We start from the raw sequence: 6,565 nt of genomic DNA, 5'->3' as shown, positions 1-6,565 counted from the left end.
AGTGTTGCTTAACACTTCAACAGGTGCTGACAATGTATATTTTTTAAATCTTAAGGTTAAGTTCAATATTAAAATCACAGTATTTATTTATCAGATAGCAATTATTTCATCATATAATTAAATACCAAAGATTTATTTGAAATGGTCTTTTTTCCAAAATGACCTTTCAAAGGGCTATGTCAACACATGCCTGAAAAACAAAAACAAAACAAAAATAATATAATTGAATTAATTATGACATTTATTTCTTCAAAACGTCCACCGTGTCCAAATACATTTCAATAAAGAATAATGTGAAGTCGTAAAAAAATAAATATACAGTATATGGATTTACCCAGTGGTTTTACGTATAATGTGTTATGTGGAACATAATAATCACAGGCTGAATTTAAATCAATATACCCCATAAGGATTTATAATAATCTGTTTTTTTCTTAATTGCAGTTTTATGTTTTGTTCTAGTGAGCTTTGATCCAAGGATAAATTCTTTCAGAATAAGACAGTACACTTTGCTATTAGGTGAAATGACTAATGATGTACACTGTTTAGCTTTAAATGCATGTATAAAATTTTTTTTAAACCAGGTGCATGAATCTAAATACAAATTATATATTTATTTCTTTTTCTTACATAGCAAAAAAAAAAGGTACATCTTTCAGGATGTGCTGAGGTATCTTTCGACGTGTTCTGTCGCTGTGATGAGGCGGAGATGAAAACGCCGCGTTCCTGTAGTATTCGCACTGTGTGTAATTCAGCTCGCGCGCAGCTCTGTGGTGAAAATATTCTGTTTGGTCTGAAGACATTACCACAGACCCTCACAGTCTGCCTGATAGTCTGTCCTCACGTTCTGATTTAAACCAGTTTACCAATTCCATTATGCTAAGCCCGAACACTGGTTGGGAAATGATGAACGATTATGTGAAACACATAATCTCCCTGCTGCACCATCATTGCAATATGACAGCCAAATTTCATTCATCCTATCCAATTTCTTCCTTATTTAAGGAAAGAAAATTACTGGTCCCAGTAATCAGATATGTAGTGAGGCTGTGTGCAGGAGTTAAGCCCACTCCCATTAGGCTTTCTGCCTTCTAGCTCTGGCTGTAGTCAAATACACGAACACACAGACACACACACACACACATACAAAAAGACAGATACACATGTTCCACATGTCTGACCCTCCTCAGTTCTCACATCCCCTTTTCACCCATTTCAAGGACTATTATTTGGCCTTGATATATTCTCTACAACATCATCCGTTAGCGATGCCAGTTTGAAACACAGTGGCCCTTAAGTGGTTTAGAGAGCTGCAGACAGGCAGTTCTCTCTCACACACACACACATGCACGCACACACACACACATCTCCTCCTCTCTTTTCTCTCTTCTGAAAGAGGCATGTACAAATGTTCATTTTCCAAACAACATCATCATTTTAGAAATTGGGCTAAATTAGATAAGAATGCAATTTTGTCTCTTTTGCCAATGATTATCCTTTGACAAAAATCTAATGTATTGACAAGATATTATTGGGGACCAATATTTGCTCCCTTCTGTCTATGTTTCTCTTTCTGTATCTGTGGAGCCAAATCACCAACGAGCTGCCACATTAAACACCGTGTCATTTATTGCTAATAGACTCTGGATATCATAAGCCCTCAGTGAGCGACAGTGTCATAAACAGAGGGACGAGTGTTGAGCCTATGGCTGTTTGTTCTCCTCCACACATGTCCAATTTCGCTTTCCAATTGGGAATGCATTATAGGTGTAATTGAAAATTAGCAGTACATCTTTTTTTTTCTTCTTTTTTTGAGGGGTAATTTATCAGGCCTCATTGTTCCTGTGTGACACCTCCAGGGCCTGTTTCTAACAAGGAGCCTGGAGCACCGGGAGGCTTTCTGCTTGCCCGGGCCCCACAGCGCTCTCTGTGCTTTGTCACTAATTGTGGCCTCCTCTCCACTGAATTGTGATTCGGCTAAAAGAGCTTGTTGGCTCGATGCAATGAAGCTGCCGGTGATGCTCTCACCATTATCAAAGATACTCTTGATCTTTTCAAAAGCAGGAAATAGATTTTTTTCACTCCCCCCCCCCGTTCAATCACACAGAGGGTTGGAAGAGAAGGGGGGAGAAAAAGTAATTTGCAATGCGTCCATTAGTTCTTCATTAAAGCAAGATTAAATTGCACCTCAAATCACATCTGCCTTTTCTAGAGTAAAGGGTGACAGTTTTAGGGCCAAAACTAATTACTAGTGCCAATGAATGAGAGAGGAAAACAGGGCTGTTTTTACATGAGATAGTGTGGCCTGTCATTATATTCAGACTAATTCCACTCTGCCTGCTCTCTTAATGAGACCAGAACGTCCTCACATCTCTCTCTCTCTCCCCCTCGCTCTCTTTCTCTGTATCTGCGCTCGCTCCAAATGTATAATTTTGATAGCACTTGGAGTTTGCATTAATTAATTTTTCTGCGAGACCTGCTACAAGTGCCAAATCTGTGATGCTCTGAATTATCATTTAGAGAGAAATGGAAGACAGACAGATGCGGACGGAGAGACGGGCACAGAAGAAGACAGTTAACTGAAAACAGCGAGGAAGAATCAAAGCGAGACAAATGCTAACTTTATTCATCTGCCATTGACGACATGTCAGGCTTGATCAGACAGCTGATGTATGGTTTTGTTTTAAAATGCACACTTTGTGGAGGACAGGGAACCTATAGAGCGAGGAGCAAAATTACAGCTACCTTATGGTTTTGATGATTCACTGTAAAGTCAAACTGCAGCCACAGGAATTCTTCCTGTGCCTTGTTGTAAGATTGCACTTTTTCACTGGTAATTTGTTATAGTTTGATAGCATTGTATGAATAGAAATGCATCGTAGCTTCAGTGATGGGCATACATCGCGTCCAGTTTGACAAATTTACGATTCTGACATTGTAAAACTGGCTGCAGGGTTTTGCTACTTAAATAATATGAATTGCTATGAATTGAAGTCCCTTGTAGTTTTGTGCTAGGCATAATCAGTTTCATTAATAGTCTTTTATGAACAGGAAGTTCATAGGAACTTCCTCTGCACTCTTCATTTCTGCACATCTTAACTGATGGAAGGAACCCCCCCCAAATGTATCCTTTTCCCAACTCCTCAGCACCTTTTTTCCACTCCGGCTTCCCCCCACCTCCGCTCAGATCGACAGACGCTCCTCTCCGGTGTTGGAGGTTGAGGGTGGTTAGATTAGTCTAAGAGCTGAGAGCAGTCAAGTCTCACAAACAGGATTTAGCATGTTGTCTCATAGTGGCAGCTCTGCCACTGGATCACATGGTTCTGATGAGCCCCGGGGCATAACATGCTTATGGCAGATACACTGCGATTTACAGAGACAGGAGAAGTGCAGAGTACACCAACTTAACATGTGTGCATTTGTTAGCGGTGCACAAAGTTGAGATGTTGGCATCTTTAAATGAGTCAACAATGTTGTGAGGCTTTACCCCTGCGCTGTGTATAAATCTCTTAATGCACCTTACAGGCTTTTCAGAGTTGCCAGCTGATTAGCCCTCTCAAGACGATTTTTGCCATCCTTAAATTTTTTTTTTTTTTTTACATACAGTGCATTTTTCACCCCTCGCGAGGTATCAAACCTCCTTTCCTTGCAAAAAAAAATATATGCACTAGCACTAATTTTTTTAAGCAGAGGAATCACCCCACTGGTTTCTGCTGAAGCGAGATTTGGCTGCAGAGACCGCGTTGGTTCCAGAAATTCAAACCTCATACCATTCCAGGCTGGGCTTATCCTAAGCTTGTTAGTATGTGCGATGCCGGGACCGATAGGGACCTCTACATTACCATAACGCTGCTGAATTAACTATGATCTTCCACTGCACCGGGAGGAAAACTGGCCTACAGAAGTTTTGCAATATGCTGTGCAGGATATTATGATAACATGCAATAATAAATGTTTATAATCTACTTAGTGGAAGACCAGGGTTCAAATATGTTTCTATATTAAGCTTATTAATGCTCCTCACAGATTTCCTGTTCCACTATCAGAATGGCAGAGTGAAATATGCACAGTTAACCAGAAATGGGAAAATAAAAGGTCCCCCTGAGTGGCGATTAATCAAAGTGGAGGTTGTGCATTAATTTGTCACACGGCCGAGAGAAATGCCATTCTTAAAATGTAGCTTATGGTGCTACATTCGCAAACATTAGGTGTATCTTAAGGGTTGTCTCTGAGAATTTAGGGCCTTGTGGGAGCTAATATTCTCAATTGTTTTGGATGTTATTTGGAGAAATGAAAAATTGCTAAAAAGTTGATGTATATTTGCTAGGAAGGTTATACCTAATGGTTCCTACTCAGCTTTGAACCTATGTGGTCAGATGATTTCCTGTTCTCAGATGTCCTATGTAATCTAAAATAGAAAGCTATGGCGAATCAGGAAATAGTTCATGGTTAGTGACTCTTGTTTAGAATTGATTTAGAAGCGACGTCCAGCTTGGGCCATGCCAGCTTCTTCCCTTTCATTTCTACTTTTTTGGGTTAGCTACGCTAAGCTAAGTTCATATTTCACTGGAAGGTTGGCATCAACTTTCTCATCCAGTTCCCAGTAAGAAAGCAAATAAACACTTAGCATAATGTCTAATTAAAAGTTCTAGGATTAGACGATGTAGCCGTAGCTGCTTTAACAAGACTCTTTACCTCACAAATTAATAATCAATCCCTGCGGCAGCTCATAGCCCTCCCTGACCCTGCTCCTTTAATCTGCTGGTGAATGTTTCTGCAGAAAATACCATAAGGCCCGTACACGTTTGAGACGCATTAGTCGATACACTCCTAAAGTATCCTTATTATACTGCTCGTCTTATTTTGATAAACAGTAATTTGATGTCATGGAGGACAGTAAGGGTTGAATGGGACTTGTCTGTCTATTTGCCTCTCTGCCATTCACACCACTTCTCTCATGGGTTAAGACTCCCCTCTCTTCCTCTCGCTCCCTTTCTCTGTGTTGACACATATACATATCACACACCGGGATTAGTATGACGGTGACTGTAACAAACCTCTCTTTTGAAAAAAAAAAAAAAAGAAAGAAAGAAAGAAAAAAGGGGGAGAAAGCGCCCTATTCTATAGTGGAGGTGCCCAGCCAGAAAATAGCATACTTAGACAACAATGGCGTGGTAAGTACCTTAGCAAGGATCAGCGCTGGCAGAGTGAAACACATTACAAAACAATGGCTGACTGCCTGCCTGCTTGGCTGCTTGGCTGGCTGTCAGGAGGAGCCCTGGAAGCTGCCATGAGCTGCCATGCTGTTATTTGTCAGGGGGGGGAAAGAGAAAAGGAGACAGAGACACACATCATCATCTCGCTACTCATCGCCGTAAACACTGGTGTGAATGACTGGTCACAGAGAGTATAATCCCGCCTGCAGACGCGTCTCCCATGATCCCCCTCGGCAAAGTGGGCGCGTGATGTTGTTCCTCTACATGACAACAGCATGGGATGCTGAGGTAACAGGAAGGGTGATTGAAGAGGGCTCAGTTATAAATGCGCTTTGATCTGAAGTTTCATGTTTGTTTTTTTATTTTTTAGATATTGATTTGATTGATTTACAAAGTCTTTGATGGAACATGAAACTGAAACATGAAGTTTGATGCTTAAAATTACAAAATTAAAGCATAGAAAATAATAATAATCAATTGACCGTTTAAGTTGTTTTGATCATCAATCGTCTGTTTCCTGCATCATAAATGTTTGGTAAGCTTAACGATTGGGCAGAATCTGTCAATCTGAACATGTTGACTCATTGACAAAGCCCTCATTGCATCTGAAGGGTAGCACGTTAAATTTAGATAAACTAGAAATAGCTCTGGATGTGGTGCAAAAAAAAACAAAAACAAAGAAAAAGAAGATCAATAATGCAAACAGATGAAGAAAAACCAATGCTAATTTTAAATAAATGACAAATAATCCTGCTGCTGAATTATGCTTAAAGCACCCTGAGAATATACAGCAATTATTAACCTTCATATCATGCATTCAGAATTACACATTTACATTCCAATATTTTGATAGGATCTAAATCAGGAAGTCAAATATATTCCAGTTTTATTATTGGCTCAATAATGACTTGAGATTGTTTAATGCCAGTTAAAAGTGGAAAAGGGGGCTTCTGTTTAAAAAAAAAAAAAGAAGGCAGGGGGGAGGAGCGTTACTAATGATATAAGAGTGAATGTTGGAGCATCTCCTGGAAATCTGGCAGAAATCCTAATGTCACTCCTGTCCCTCTTTTAATGCAAACCAAATGAGCCTGCACTGTAATAAGAAGCTTCCCAGAATTAGTTTCCGTTTGCAGAAAATTGCAAGAAAAAAAAAAGCTCCCTAGTACCTTTATCTATGAATTTCACTCCAGCATAAGCAAAAAAAAAAAAAAAAGCAAAAAAAAAAAAAAGGGGGGGGGGGGGGGGCAGACCCTCCTCTGACATTATTTGGATGACGTGCCATCAGTGGAAGCAGCAAGAAATAACATTGTGCAAATTCTATGCATGTTAATGATAAATAGGAATCCACC

The sequence above is a fragment of the Astatotilapia calliptera genome, chromosome 17 (assembly GCF_900246225.1).
Source record: "Astatotilapia calliptera chromosome 17, fAstCal1.2, whole genome shotgun sequence".
In the NCBI taxonomy this organism is placed as follows: Eukaryota; Metazoa; Chordata; class Actinopteri; order Cichliformes; family Cichlidae; genus Astatotilapia; species Astatotilapia calliptera.
Note: the sequence above shows the minus strand (reverse complement) of the source record.